Source organism: Elephantulus edwardii, unplaced genomic scaffold (assembly GCF_000299155.1).
Source record: "Elephantulus edwardii isolate Elephantulus edwardi_28Jun2011 unplaced genomic scaffold, EleEdw1.0 scaffold00035, whole genome shotgun sequence".
NCBI classification, from domain to species: domain Eukaryota; kingdom Metazoa; phylum Chordata; class Mammalia; order Macroscelidea; family Macroscelididae; genus Elephantulus; species Elephantulus edwardii.
In genome coordinates, this window is record NW_006399785.1 from 15,719,558 (window position 1) to 15,735,379 (window position 15,822).

Here is a 15,822-nt window from a genome sequence, read left to right on the forward strand (position 1 = left end):
CTCATTGCATACCCCTACGATAAAAATAATGCCCTAAAATATAATACTTTTAGACTATTCTCTCCCCCATAGACTTCAATGCTGTAAACATATTTCATCCAATTTTTCTGATCTGATTTTTAAAACGCCATTTGGTGTTTTCAACTTAATTTCCACTCATGAAAGAGGAAAAATTAAGTGGTGAAAGACTTTGATCTTGGGAATCAAAGTGTGGAACATGTCTGGAATAGTTTCCAGCACATGCTCAAATCCACTGCTGCCCAGTGGATTCGAACTCACAGACAGACACTCTCAGGCTCAATCTCCTTCTTGTCTTACAGAACAGAATACAACTACCTACAGAATTCCCAAACTGGAAATCTTTATGGAAATAGAAGTTCTAAACTTTCTCAAGTGGAGTAGCTAGTGAGTTCTAACCAGAAATCAGCTGGTAGCCAGCTTCATTAACCAATGCCCCAAGAGGATTCCTTCTGAAAGCGGAAATGGTTATGAAACATTAGATGACAGTTTAAATGTGAATGTTTTAGTCTCACAACAAAACATCAAAGAGGGAAATTGATAGAGAATACACAGTATCTCTATTCAACAAGACGCGGGGTTGAGGGGATACTGAGAAAGAGGGGAAGAGAGAACTGTTTAAAAGGAATGTGTGATTGGGTATTGTTGTCATGACAGGAGTCCAGAACGAAGGCTGTATAGTTGAGTGGACTTGGGGGAAGTGATTGTATAACAGTGAAAGAATTTTTCTTTTACTTTTCAAAGAGAAGAGTGAATTGTGGGTAGGGGTAGCTAGGGAGAAAAGAGCAACAATGAAGGAATGGAAATCCAAAGTCTCTGTAAAGGTTCATTGAAGTTAATTCTAAAAAAATTAAAAAAGAATACACAGTATCCTTTGAAAGAAGTTCACCATTGTTAATCTCAGTGAGATGAAGAGGGTATAATCAGGATGTGAAATGACATCAGCCAAGGGTCCTTGGATCATTACTCACCATCCACGGATGGCAATAGCAGAAATCTAGCTTAAAGGAAATATTTTTTTTATAATTTTAATGAGAATTTACAGAGATTTTGGACTTCCATTCATTCATTGCTGCACTACCCCCCACCCAGCCCTCCCCCCTGCAAGTTCGCTCCTCTCTTTCAAAAGTAAAAGAAACAGTCCTTCCCTGGTACACAATCCCCCCACACCCCTCACACCGCCCAACATACATCCACTATGCAACCTTAATTGTGAACTCTTGTGATAACCATAATACCCTATCATGCATCGCTTTTAAATTATTCACTCCCTCATCTGTTTCAGTGAAGTATACCCAATTTATCCAGTTTTCCTCAGTTTTACCCCAACCCTGATATCAATCCCATGCAATATTTGTCTTTTTGCAACTGAGATATTTCACTCAGCATAATATCCTCCAAGCTCACCCATTTTGAATAATATTGCATGAGTTCCTTGTTTTTCAATGCGGCGCAGTATGCCATTGTGTGAATATACCACAGCTTCTCTATCCATTCGTTTGTTGATGGGCACCTGGGTTGTTTCCAACTCTTTGCTATTGTGAACAGAGCCAGGATAAACATGGGTGTGCATATATCTGCTTGGATGTCAGTTATGGTCTCTTTGGAATATATTCCCAGTAGTGGAACTGCTGGGTCAAATGGTATCTCTATTTGCAACTTTTTGAGAAAGCGCCATACCTCCTTCCACAGTGGTTGCACCATTTTACACTCCCACCAACAGTGAATAAGGGTTCCACCTCGCCAGCATTTGTTGCTTGCTGTTCTGTTAAATTTTGCTATTCTGACTGGGGTGAGATGGTATCTCATTGTTGTTTTGATTTGCATCCCTCTTAGAGCTAGGGATTTTGAACATTTCTTTATGTGCTTGTTGGCCATCTGAATGTCTTCTTTGGTGAAGTATCTGTTCATATCCTGTGCCCATTTTTCTATTGGATTTACCTTTATCTTGTTGTGGTGCTCAAGTATTTTATAAATTCTAGATATAAGTCCCTTATCTGACATGTCATTACCAAATACTTTTTCCCAGTCTGTGGCTTCCCTTTTTACCCTGTTGGAGAAGTTTCTGGATGCGCATAGGGATTTGATTCTTAGAAGGTCCCATTCATCTATTTTATCTTCTCCTGGTTGTAAGGAAATATTTTTTAATACACTAAGAACTGACTTTTTTTTTAGTCTATTTTCTGAATGCTTAACATGTAATACATCTGTTATGGGGTGTTGTTTTCTGGTTTGACTGTTACAAGAAGTTTGTGACCAGCTACCTAAAATCGGTTGGGGATTCAAACTTTTATGTACTAGAATACCAATTGACACATTTCAACAAACAGATGCTGCTCAGGATGTGCTCATCAAGCTGTGCTAAGAAATCTGGAGGCCAACTACTTGGCCAACTGACTGGAAAAGATTCATATTGATTCCCATTTAAAAAAAAAAAGATGACCTGACCGAGAGTGGAAATTATCAAATACTATCACCAATATCACATACTAGCAAAATTCTGCTAAAGATTATCCAGAAACAACTGGAACAGTAGAACTGGACAGAGAACTACCAGAAATACAAGCTGGGTTTAGAAGAGGTTGTGGTGCTGAAGACATTATTGCCAATGCCAGATGGATCCTGGCAGAAATCAGAGTACCAGAAGGACGTCTATCTGTGTTTCATTGACAATGCAAAGACATTTCACTGTGTAGAACACAAAAAATTGTGGGTGACCATGAAGAAAATGGGAATCCCAGAACACTTGATGGTGCTTTCATGAAACATATACTTGGACCAGGAAACAGTCCTCTGAACAGAGGAGGGAAACACTGCATGGTTCAAAATCAGGAAAGAAGTGCATTAGAGATTCATTGTCTCCAAAAATTTTCAATCTATATACAGAACAGATCATTCAGGAGGCAGGACTTTATGAGGAGGAATGTGACATCAGGATTGGAGGAAGACTCATCAACACTATGTTATGCAGATGACTCAGCCTTGCTTGCTGAAACTGAAGAGGACCTGAAGCTCTTGTTGCAAAAAGTCAAGGGCTGTAGTATTTAATATGGATTAAAGCTCAGCATCAAGAAAACAAAGATTCTCACCACTGGGCCAACTGGCAACACCATGATAATAGATGGAGAAAAGATTGAGCTTGTTAGCAATTACAGTTTGTTCAGCTACACAATCAACATTTTTGGCACCAGCAGTCAGGAAATCAAAAGACAAATTGCATTGGGGGAAATCTGCTGTTGGGGACCTCTCCAGAGTGCTAAAAAGCAACGATATCAGTCTAGAGATTAAGGTGTACCTAATCCAGGCCATGGTCTTCGCAATAATTTATTATGCTCCAGAGAGCATTAGACAATGACTAAGGTTGACAGAAAAAGAATAAATGCCTTTGAATTATGGTTCTGGAGAAGAGTCTTGAACCTACCAAGGACTGCCAAGAAAACAAATAGTTCTTTCTTGGAAAGGGTGAAACCAAGTTCTCCTTGGAGGCTCGTATTTAGAAGCTCCCTCTCACATACTTTGAGCATGTGTCCAGGAGGGACCAACACCAATCCTTAGAGAAGGCCATGGTACTTGGAAGAGTGGAGGAACATAGCAGGAAAGGAAGACCTTGGATGAGATGGGTTGATACAGGAACTGGGGCAATGGGAGTTGATATTTTGGAATTAGTGAGACTGGCTCAGGACAGGGTAGGGTTCAGTGCTGCTGTACCTACAGTTACTATGGGTCACAGGCTACTTGACAGCATATAACAACAACATACGTGATTGTGGTGGGATCTTTAGTCCATACATGAAGTTTGAAGCTGTATAGAACTGGAGTGAAGTCCTCTTCTCTGTCTCAGTTTGTGCATTTATTGGCTCCAGACATCCCAGGAAGAGACTCAGCATTTGCTGGAGAATACTTCCAATATCTCACAGAGGTGCAGGTCCATTTCTTCTCCTTCTCCATCAGGACCATGCAAGGCAAATGTAGTCCCAGGAAGCAAACTTGAACTAGAAGTCAGAAAATCTGTATTCCAACCTTCCCTTCAGCACCAATTTAGCCTGTGTCCTTGGAGCAGTGAGGTAGCCTCCTCCCATACTGCTTAACTTCCTCAAAATTCAAATAATAATAATCCTGCCAGTCTTGCTTACCTCCCACTGACCAGGAGTTAAATAAATGAGTGCTCACGATGCATAATAAAGTATGAAAAGCTGCTCGTGTATTCAGGACCACGTCGGGCCAGCAGCCTCATCAATAATCTCTCGAGAAGGCGGTCTTTGGGGAGTGCAACTGCTGGCAGAGAGAAATGCCAAAAGGCTGTTGCACCCTGAAGGTCACTTGTCACCTGTGCACTGCAGACATCCGTGAGCCTGGAGAACGTGGAGCTCAGTGACGAGGAGGGACGTGTCATGCAACAGGAGATGTTGTCAGCCATGCTGAGCAGAACATCAGGTGAAAGGCTGCTTCCTGAAACATGCTGAACTCCGTGTCGGCATTCTGAAGGAATCCAGAAACACCATTGCCTATCAGAGATGTCCAGGAAGGGAAGTCTAGACCTGGAAGGTAAATTCAGGACCAACAAAAGCAAACATTTTCATTTTCTAGTTAAGGAAAAACTAAGGCCTCAATTCACATAGCTGACTTGAAGCCAAATAACTTTCCCTTCTCTGCGGAATCTCCTATGCAATAGACACAGAAAGTGAAAGGACAGATTCTATCAGGAGCTATGATACGTAAATCCTTTTCTAAGCTTTGTCTACCCTTATTTGTGCAATAACTTATAAGGGATGTGATTATGTTCCTCAGTTTCTCCCCAAAAACAACTGAAAATTCAAGTCTGTTTCGGATCCAACTTTTGGTCACCCCATGTGATACCACATTCTATGGGATGTTCTTGACAGTGGTCTGAAAGGTGGACAACGAATAAGGGTGACCAAAGATGAACTGGCACCTTTGAATGGTGATATTGTTGAAGAGTACTGAATACACCATGGACGACCAAAAGAACAAACACACCTGTCTTGGAGGAAGTGTGAAGAGGGTGTTCCTTAGAAGAAAAGATGGTGAAACTCCATCTCATATACTTGGCATGTTGTCAGGAGTGGCCAATGTGTGGGAAAAGACACCATATCAGAAACGGTGAAGGTTCAGCTAAAGAAAGGAAGACCTTCAGTTGGCTGAATCGACACAATGATTTTAACAATGAACTTGAGTACAGTAGAGACTGTGAGGACGGCACTGGGCAGGGCAGCGTTCACATCTGTTAGAGTCACTGTGAGTTCTAGTCAGTTCAACAGCACCTAACAACAAAACAACCTTTATGGAAGGAGGCTGCTAGGCTTTCCTTCTGTTTTAATACTGGAAATGTCTGAACCACCGACCTTCAGTGTAGCCGCCTGTCACCAACTGCTCGTAGCGCCTTTCTCAAACCAGTCTACTGATGACAGTGAACCTTCAGCTCTCAGACTCTGGGCATGTTATCAGGATGAGTCCGTCCCTGGAGAAAGACATGACGTTTGGGAAAGCGGGAGGTCAGTGAAAGAAGACCCTCAAGAGGATGGATTGGTACAGTGACTGCCACAATGGGTGGGGTATGCATGTGGGGTGTGGGCAGGACGACACAGGATCAGTCAGGGCTTTGATCAGGTGTACATAGATGCTGCTGTGGTTGGGTGCTATCAAGTCAGAACTACTCCAGCTGGCCGGTCAGCTGGCTTCAGAGGCTGTAAAGGGCAGGAAAGGAGAGCTCCTCCTGATGAGCAGTTACTAGACTCAAATCATCAACCTCCATGTTGGCAGCACAGTCTACAGTCACGACAAATCAGTAGTGACTTGATTGCTTCCAATAGGATCACCATAAAACAGCGTGGAGCTGCCCCTCTAGGGTCTCTACATCGGTAGCATCTAGGGAAACACTACACATCTTTCTCCCATAGATTAGCTGAGTTCTGCTGCCTTCAAACCACTGACTACAGGATTAGTAGTCAAGTCTTTTTAAAAAAAAATTTTATTTTATTAATTTTAATGAACATTTAGAGAGATTTTGGGTTTTCATTCATTCATTGTTGCACTTTTTTTTTAACCCCCTCCCCCCCAGTTCACTCCTCTCCTTGAAAAGCAAAAGATAAACTTCTTCCTTGGTGTATCAAGTCTTTTAACTAATGTGCCCTGAGGAATCTGGGATCAGATGTGAATGCCTCAAGCGGGAGCCTTTAAGCAACTACAAGTTGTTGGAGAATGTTGGGGAGGAAGGGAGGGCCTCTGGCCAGAACAGATCTCCTAGTTCCAGATAAGAGCAAGTCTCCCAATGGCCTTTAATACGAGGTAGAGAAAGCTCCCCTGTGTTGGCTGTACCAGCTTGAGAAAGCTCGCCACCTGGGAAGACGGCTGCCGCATCTGCTGAACTGGGAGTAGTCTTCATGAGGCTGAGGTTCTCCTACATCTGCAAGCCCACCATATCCGGTCTTCCTGTTTACTTACTTGTATATAAGTGTGCTGCAGCTCCAATAAAGTTGAGCTGGATTGACTCTCTGAATGGCTCCCAAAGTAGTGTGTCTCCCTCGTGCTTACCCCCATTAGGGTGTTGCTGTTTGTTGCTGGCAAACGGACAGCAACAACAAGGGTTTTCACTTTCTTCATTACTATTCAGAAAGCTCTACTCAGATGGCTTGATGGTAAGGAATTGTGCTGTCAGCCTGCTGGAGGGTCAGCTATTGGTCCTTTCCGACTTGATGGTACACAGCAACAACCTTCTGGGAGAACTGGTGTTGTTGTTGTTGATTCATTTATTGTTTGAGTGTGCGTGTGTGTGCCTTGGGGGGGAGCAGACATTTTAGAATAATTTATACCTAGGTTCAAGTTATAACCGGGTCAAGAGATCTGCTAGCTGCAGCATTCAGACACATGCCAGGGAGCTGACTGAGAGGCTCGGAGTATCATGTTCACTGGGTAACACCCAGAACTAAATGTTGTTGTTGTTGTTGTTGTTGTTGCTGCTGCTGTTAGGTGCTGTTGAATTGAATATAACCCTTAGTGACCCTATGAACAACAAATCTGAACCTTATCCTGTGCCATCCTCACACTTCCTGACACACTAGAGCCCATTGCAGCAGTCACTGTGTCAATCCACCTGGTTGAAGGTCTTCCTCTCCTATGTTGACCCTCTACCTTCTGAGCATCATGTCCCTCTCCAAGAAATAGCCCTCCTACCAATATGCCAAAGTATGCAAGACTAAGTTTTATCACCTTTGCCTCCAAAGAGTTCCCTGGGTACACTCTCTCCAAGACATATTTGTTCTTTTGGTAGCCCTTGACATGTTCAGCACTATTCTCCAACACCATAGTTCAGAGGCATTAATTCTTCTGTCATCCTTATTCATTGTCCAATTCTCAGATGTATAGCAAGTGATTTGAAAGACCATGGCCTAAATCAGATACATCTTAATCTCCAAATTGATATAATTACTCCTCAAAAATTTGGAGAGGACACTAACTGCAGACTTTCCCAGTGAAATATGTCTCCTGATTTCATGACTGCTGATATCAAGGGTATTAATTGTACATCTAGGGAAGATTAAATTATTGACTGTTTCAATCTTTCTCCATCTATCGTGACATTGCCTATCAGTCCAGCAGGAAGAATCTTTGTTTTCTTGACATTGAGATGCACTCCATTTTGAAAGCTATCTTCTTTGATCCTCTGCAACAAGTGCTTCAAAATCTCCTCATTTTCAGCAAGCAAGGTCGTGTTATCTGCATTAACACAGGTTATGCCTCAGATCTTGATGCCACATTCTTCTTCATAGATTCCAGGTTCTTGAATCATTTGCTCAGCATACAGATTTAGTTGGGAGAGAGGGAGAACACAACCCTGATGCTCTCCCTTCTTAATTTTAAAGCATGTAATTCAAGCCACAGGTGGCAATACTTAAGGATACTTTGGATAGAATGTTAAATGATCCAGGAAGTATCCGAGAAGATGGAAGGAATACACAGAGACACTGTATCAAAAGGAATTGACTGACACAGAAGAATTTCATGAAATGGCATATGAGAAAGAGCGTATGGGTGATAAAGGAGGAAGTTCAAATTGTTCTAAAGGAATTGGCAAAAAACAAGGACCCAGGAGTTGATGGCATACCAATTGACATATTTCAATAGACAGACACGGCCCTGGATGTGCTCACTAAGTTGTGCCAAGAAATCTGGTGAACAGCCAGCTGGCCCACTGACTGGAAAAGATCAATATTTGTTCCCATTCCAAAGAAAGGTGACCCAACGGAGTGCAGGAATTATCGAACAATATCATTAATATCACATGCAAGCAAGATTCTGCTGAAAATTATCCAAAAACCTTTGGAACACTATGTCAACAGGGAACTACCAGATGTGCAGGCTGGATTTAGAAGAGGTTGTGGTACTAGGGACATTATAGCTAATGTTAGATGGATCTTGGCAGAAAACAAAGAATGCCAGAAGAATGTATATCTGTGCTTCATTGACTATGCAAAGGCTTTTGACTGTGTGGATCACAAGAAGCTGTGGCTGACTCTGAGAAGAATGGGAATCCCAGAGCATTTGATTGTGCTGATGAGAAACCTATACTTGGACCAAGAGGCAATTGTCAGAGCAGAGCAAGGAGACACTACATGGTTCAAAATTAAGAAGGGAGTCTGTCAGGGATGTATTCTGTCTCCATACCTTTTCAATTTGTATGCAGAACAGATCATCCAAGACGCTGGACTGTACGAGGAGGAATGTGGCATCAGGATTGGTGGAAGAGTCATCATCAACCTGTGTTATGCAGATGACACAACCCTGCTTGCTGAAACTGAGGAGGACCTGAGGCGCTTGCTGCAGAAGGTCAAGGACTGCAGCCTCCTATATGGATTGAAGCTCAACATCAAGAAAACAAAGATTCTCACCACTGGGCCAATTGGCAGCATCAGTATGGAAAGTGAAGAGATTGAGATAGTTAACAGTTTTAGTTTGCTTGGCTCCACAATCAACACTCTTGGTAACAGCAGCCAGGAAATCAAGAGACAGATTGCATTGGGAAAGTCAGCTGTGAGGGACCTATCAAGAGTACTGAAGACCAAGGACGTCAGGCTGGAGACTGAGTGCCTGATACGGGCTATCGTCTTTGCAATTATGTGCTATGCATCAGAGAGTTGGACAGTGAATAGGGCTGACAGAAAGAGAATTGATGCCTTAGAGCTGTGATGCTGGAGAAGAGTGTTGAATATACCATGGACTGCTAGGAGAACAAACAGGTTTGTCCTGGAGAGGGTGAAGCCAGAATGCTCCTTGGAGTCAAGGATTCTGAAGCTTCATCTGACATACTTCAGGCATGTTGCAAGGAGGGACTGGTCCTTGGAGAGGGACGTCATGTTTGGGAGAGTGGAGGGATGGTGAAGGAGAGGAAGACCTTCGATGAGATGGATCGATTCTGTGACTGGAGCGGTGGGAATAAATGTGTTTGAGATGGCGAGGTTACCACAGGATACAACAGTGTTTAGAGCTCTTGTACACAGGATCGTTATGAGTCACAAACGACTCGATGGCACATAATAACAACAGCAATGTTCCCTTACTCAGTTCACAAAATAGTCTCTTGGTCTAAGTTTAGGTTTCTCATGAGAACAATCAAGTGCTCTGGGATTCCCATTATTGTTAATGTCAGCCATAATTTGTTATGATCCACACAGCCAAGTGCCTGTGCATAGTCAGTAAAGCATACATAGATATTCATCTGGTATTTTTTACTTACAGCCAGAATCCAGCTGACATCAGCAATGATGTTCCTGGACCTCTTCTAAATGTGGCTTGAACTTCTGACAATTCCCTGTCTATGGACTGTTCTAAATCCAGCTTGAACTTCTGACAATTCCCTGTCTATGGACTGTTCTAAATCCAGCTTGAACTTCTGACAATTCCCTACTATGTACTGCTCTAAATCCTACTTGAACTTCTGACAATTTCCTATCTATGTACTGTTCTAGCCATTTTTAAGGATCTTCAGCAATATTTTTGCTTGCATGTGATATTAATGATACTGTTCAACAGTTTCCACATTCTGCTGGATCACCTTTCTTGGGAATGAGAACAAATATGGACCTCTTCCAATCCGTTGGCCAGATAGCTGCCCTTCAAATTCCCTGGCATAGAATGATGAGCACATCCAGAGTTACATCTGTTAATTAAAACTAGTCAACTGGCATCCCATCAACTCCTGGGGCCTTATCTTTTGCCAATGCCTTCTATGCAGCTTCCCCTTCCTCCTCCATTACCATTGGCTCCTGTTCATATGGTACTTCTGGAAATTTTTCAGTGTTAGTCATCTATTTTTTTTTCTCAGTACAGTGGCACTGTTTATTCTCCACATCTTCTTTTGATGCACCCTGTGTCCTTTAATATATTGCCCATATCATCTTTCAATATAGTGACTTGAGGTTTAAATTTGTTTTTCAGTTCTCTCAGATTGAGAAATGCAGAGTGCTCAATTCTAGCTTCTAGTTCCAATTCTAGCTCTCTCCACATTCCATTATAATACTTTTGTCTTCTCAAGCTGCCCTTTGAAATCTTCTGCTCAGCTCTTTTTTTTTAAAGTTTAAAATAGACTGTTTTATAAGGGTAAATGATGACATATATAATGACTGTTCGATCACTCAACAAAGTCTTGATCTCAGAGTGTATGACACACCTACTTGGCAGTAGAACCCAGCTTTTCCAAATTAGCTAGTCTTCATTTTTCTCTGGTCTGCAAAGACTTCTCCTTAGCTGCCTTCTTCTTTTGTTGCATGATCTCAGAATCCCTCTACCTTCTCTGAGAGGCAGTCAAGCTGTCCTCTTTTCTTTTTCCTTTGCTAATCTCCTAGGTTTTCTTCATGTTTTTCTGTCAGGCAAGTTCTCTCTGATTTCCACAGACCATCCCAACCACCAGATAGAGCCTGGGAGAGAGTGACTAGGAAAATCAACGGTTCCCTGAAACTCAATGTTCAGCTCTTTTACTTTGGAATGTTTTCCCTTCGTTTTCGATTCTTGATTTTCTAGTACCATTTTCAGAGTCTCTTCAAAGGTCCATTTCAGCTTTGTTTTTCTCTCCTGTTTTTTGGAATGACCTTTTGCCTTTTTCATGGATGCTATTCTTGATATCATCCCACAACCCACCTGATCAATCATTGGTGTTCAATGCTTTAAACCTATTCTTAAGATAATTTTTAAAAGGTGGAATAAATTCAAGATCATATTTTGGTTCTCATGGTCTTGTTTTCATTTTCTTCTGCCTCAATTTGAACGTGCACATGAGTAATTGATTGTCTGACCCACATCCCCTGGCATAGTTTTGACTGCCAATATTGAACTTCTCCAATGATTGCATCCATAGATATAGTGAAAAACAAGGAACTCATGCAATAGTATTTAAAATGGGTGATCCTGGAGGACACTATGCTGAGTGAAATATCTCAGTCACAAAAGGACAAATACTGCATGGTGCCACTGTTGTAAAACAGGACTGACATTGGGGTTGGAGGGAGACTGAGAAAGATGGGTTCAATAATGTATACTGCATTGAAAGAGATGAGGGAGAAAACTGTTTAAAAGGGATATGTGATTAGGAATTATTGTCATGATAGGAGTCCAGAATGAAGGCTGCATAGTGGAGTGGACTTGGGGGAGAGGGATTGTATAGCAATGAAAGAATTTTTCTTTTACTTTTCAAAAAGAAGAGCTAATTGGGGGGAGGGTGGGGTGGGCAGGGAGAAAAGTGCAACAATGAATGAATGGAAATCCTCAGTCTCTGTAAACTTTCATTAAAATTAATAATAAAAAAATTAAAAGAAAAATTAAAAAAGCAGCAGCATGTGATGCTTCCCCACTGTTGTTCTCTCCCTTTAGGTCAGAGCCTAATTCAGGAAAACCTATGCTGTCCAGTCCTTTGCTATCCCATGATCCACTGCACCTTGGACTTCTATGTTTCTTTTTTTTTTTTCTTTTCATTTTTATGGGCACGTGGCCAGAAGAGACCAGTCCTTGGAGAAGGACATCATACTCATAAGGGTGGAGGGACAATGCAGGAGAGGAAGACAGACCCGGGAGGAGATGGATTGATAAAGCAACTGGGGCAATGGGAGTTGTTGTGTTGGAGTCAGTGAGCCTGGCTCAGGACAGAGCAGGGTTCAGAGTCGCTGTACATAGGATTGCTGCGGATCACAGGCAACTTGACAACGCATAAGAACAACAACATAGAAAACATCTATGGATTTATTTAAGCTTATTAAAGCTCAAGATTGTTCTTGAATTTCTTTTTATCCAGTATATCTCCCCTGTCTCAGCAACATGCTTTCTCCTTGTCTTTATTATATGTTCTTATTTTCTCCACAGAATATTTTTTATTAATTTTAAATTGGCTTGCATATAAAGTTCATTTACATTGCATTTCACATTATCCTTTATTCACATTATGTTTCATACAATCATTCTCATTCATTATGTTATAAAATCCATCCCCGTTGAACCACGCCCACCATTACCCTGCCTTTCCAGGTCCCTGCCGGGTCTTTCTCATTTCCTTTACACCCCCTTCTCCACCCACCAAATTGTACAACCCTATGATTTCTCTCCTGGCCATTCTCACCCCTCTTTTCCCACCCCTTCCTCCCCTGAATCCCCATACACATTTTACTAGTTATCCTGTTTTTCAGAAGCAGATAGCCAGAACTTCCTTCCTAGTCAACCTTGATCTGGAAACTCTACTGAAATCCACTGAGCCTCTAAGTTACGTGGAATCTTCCACTGGTGACAAGTGGTCTTTGCACAGGAAGCGCTCTGGCCAGGAATCAAGCCCAGATTCCTGCCCGAGGTGAGAATTCCCCCACAAATCACCAAGGCTTCCTTATAGGCTATTGGATTGCCATCCCTTTTGCCTTTGTTAAACTTCAACTACCTCACCAGAGGCTGTCCCTGATCTTCCACAGTCTTACTTTGGGTCCATTCTATGGCTCCATCCGTAGAGTGTACCACAGAAGGACAAAGGGTGAGCGATTTCCGCCTGGTGAGCCTGCCTTTCTAGAAAGCTATCACAGAACAGCAAACTATAAAAACCCGTTCTCAAAATCCCAACACCTTCCACATCAGTAGAGCTGAGTTACGACAAAGAGTCTTTCTGCCCAGATTTCAGAAGTAGTTTCACCTCCCTGAGACCTGGAAACAGGGAGGAACAGTAGGCAGGATGCGGAAACCTTGTAGACAGCATCATGTATAAAATTAGCACAGCATTTGAAGCACTTCAGATGAGAGTCAGCGCAGAAATGTCCAGCTTTTTGTGAAATTACTGAAAGAAAGAATTTCACCAGATACTACTACATCTCCCACAATTTCCATGAAATTTCAAAGCTGCCCTGTGTAGTTAAAAGAGGCAGAACTTTTCTGAAATGACTGACTTGGGAGTTTCTACTTCCCTGTGGTCATTTTAATATCTCTTGATCAACATACCCTTCCAGGATGAAAACAAAGTTTCTGTCACAGAGGGTGTCAGAAGAACAAGGAGACCCTAGGATATGAGCCTTGCGACTCACCCAGGCAATGGCAAGCTACTTTCTACTCATATATTGGAGAGTTATGATCTTGGCAAGATGCTAGAGAGTTCTGTTCACCCAGTAAATGAATAGAATTCACAAAAGGTACACTCATAACACACACATTACTTGTGTTTAAGAGTGGAGCTGAGACTCTCTTTCTACATGCAAATTAAGCATTTAAAGTAGGTGCTAGCTCATCTCTGGCCTCATCAATAATTAGGATTAACCTCCCAAGCTTTCATCAATGAGACTCTTAGGCACTTTCCTCCAGAATCTGTTATAGTCAAGTAGATTCTAATTCATGGTGACCTATCACACACTTTGGGCATATAACCTTGAGGGCTCAGTCCTTGGAAAAAGACGTCATGCTGGGAAAGAAGGTCCATCAAAGGGAAGAAGACCCTCAAGGAGATGTGTTTACATTGACCACAACAATGGAATTGAGCATTCCAGAGGTCATGAGGCTGGTGCAGGAGGGAGCAAGGTTTCAATCTGTTATTCTTCCAGTCTTTGTGAGTTGTAGTGGACTTGACACGACCTGTCTGTCACCAGCCACTGCCATGTGTCGCAGTAGACCTGACGGTTCGTCTGTTAGGATTTCAGAGGCTGACTTTTCAGAAGTCTGTCCCCTGACCTTTTTTCTGAAGGCGTCACAAGATGACACTGACCCTCCAACCTTTTGGTTTGAATTCATGCATGTCCTTTAACATAAGGACCCCTTCCAACTCCAAGGACAGAAAAAAGGCATAGAGCAGAGAACACAAAGGACAAGCAATGAGAAGCCTCTTAGGCCAAGTTTCCAGAGCCTTCTTGCCCGACCAGATGGGTATCTGGTCATTTCTCTGGGTTGAGAAATGGTCTCTGCTATCCTGTAACTAGGTAGAAAGAGCCAAGTAGAAAGGCCCCCTTGTTTACTGCTGACTTAGCGTCATAAAAAGAATTAGCATATTTCCACAAGGTGCAGCTGAAAGGAGATTCAGACGCTGTCACGGTTCAGCCTGAGAGAGCAGCGCAGAGCAGCCAGCCAAGCTGCCAATGCATCACTTTCCAAGGAAACAACCGTGTTTATGAGCAAATGTTACTTCTAAAGTACTCACTGCGGCAAGGAACGTCTCTCTTGCACCAGGCACATCCAAACGTGGCCCACAGAGAGTGGCCTCAGGTGTGGAATGAAGGTCGCCTTGGTCTGAGTAAACAGATGTGACAGCTCCAGTCAGGGTTCAAGCAAACGGGCAGCAGGTGCCGCCTGCCTGCAACCAAGAAGGCTGATTGTGCAGCTTCTCAGAAACGGGTCTTTGCTGAGAACTTGGGGGCCCCGGCCTCAGCTCCTCCAAGTCAATAGCTATCATGCTTCACACAACACTGCTTCAAACTTGTACTGCTTCACAGACCTGAGAACCCAATGCTGTCAACCTTGTCTGTAACCCACAAGCAAGCATTAACCATCCAGGCTCCTATTCCTTAATTCAAACACTTTTCATCTTCTGTTCTATTGTTGTTAGGTGCCATCAAGTCAGTTCCAACTCATAGAAACATTGGTTCAAGAGGAAGACATCACCCAGCCTGCATCATCCTTGCCATATTTAAGCCTGTTGTGTCAACCCGGCTCTCTGAGGGTCTTCCTCTTCTTGGATGGCCCTCTGATTTTTTTTCTTTTTCTACTAGTTTATTTAGAAAATTCGAATACATTGTTTTCAAGAACAAATTCTTTCAATTTACCCCACTCTCTCACCCGTCAAATTGTACAGTCCCATAGTTAACCCCCTCCCCTACTCCTGCACATCCTCATCCCTCTGCTTCCAATCTCTCCCACCTCTCTTGGATCCTTATACTCATTCTACAATAACGGTCTTATATAATATTTATCCTTGTGGGACTGAGTTAGTTCACACAACATAACACTTTCTAGTCCTTTTCAAGTTAGGTAATAATTTACAAAATCATTGCTCCTGAGTGCTGCATAGTATTCCATTGTGTGAATGTACCATAATTTCTCAATCCACTCTCTGATTTTTTTAAAAGTATGCTTCAATTTGAGGAGACAGGAACAGCGGCAGTTCCGTGGCAGAATTCTCATCTTCAAGCAGAGATTGGGGTCAATCCTAGGTCAATGAACATCTAGCACAGGCACTACCTATTTCTCAGGCGAGGTGTACATGTTGAGATAATGAACACACATCAGCTGGAAAGCTGCAGCAGAACTTCCAGAGGCAGACAGACACGGTAAGGAGTTGTTGTTGTT

The 15,822-nt window shown here is 42.5% G+C and overlaps 1 pseudogene; it reads right to left on the reverse strand.

The window, feature by feature from the left end:
- Positions 1–10,744: 10,744 nt before the first annotated feature.
- On the reverse strand, positions 10,745–10,930 carry LOC102848495 (annotated as a pseudogene).
- Between the last annotated feature and the right edge of the window lie 4,892 nt (positions 10,931–15,822).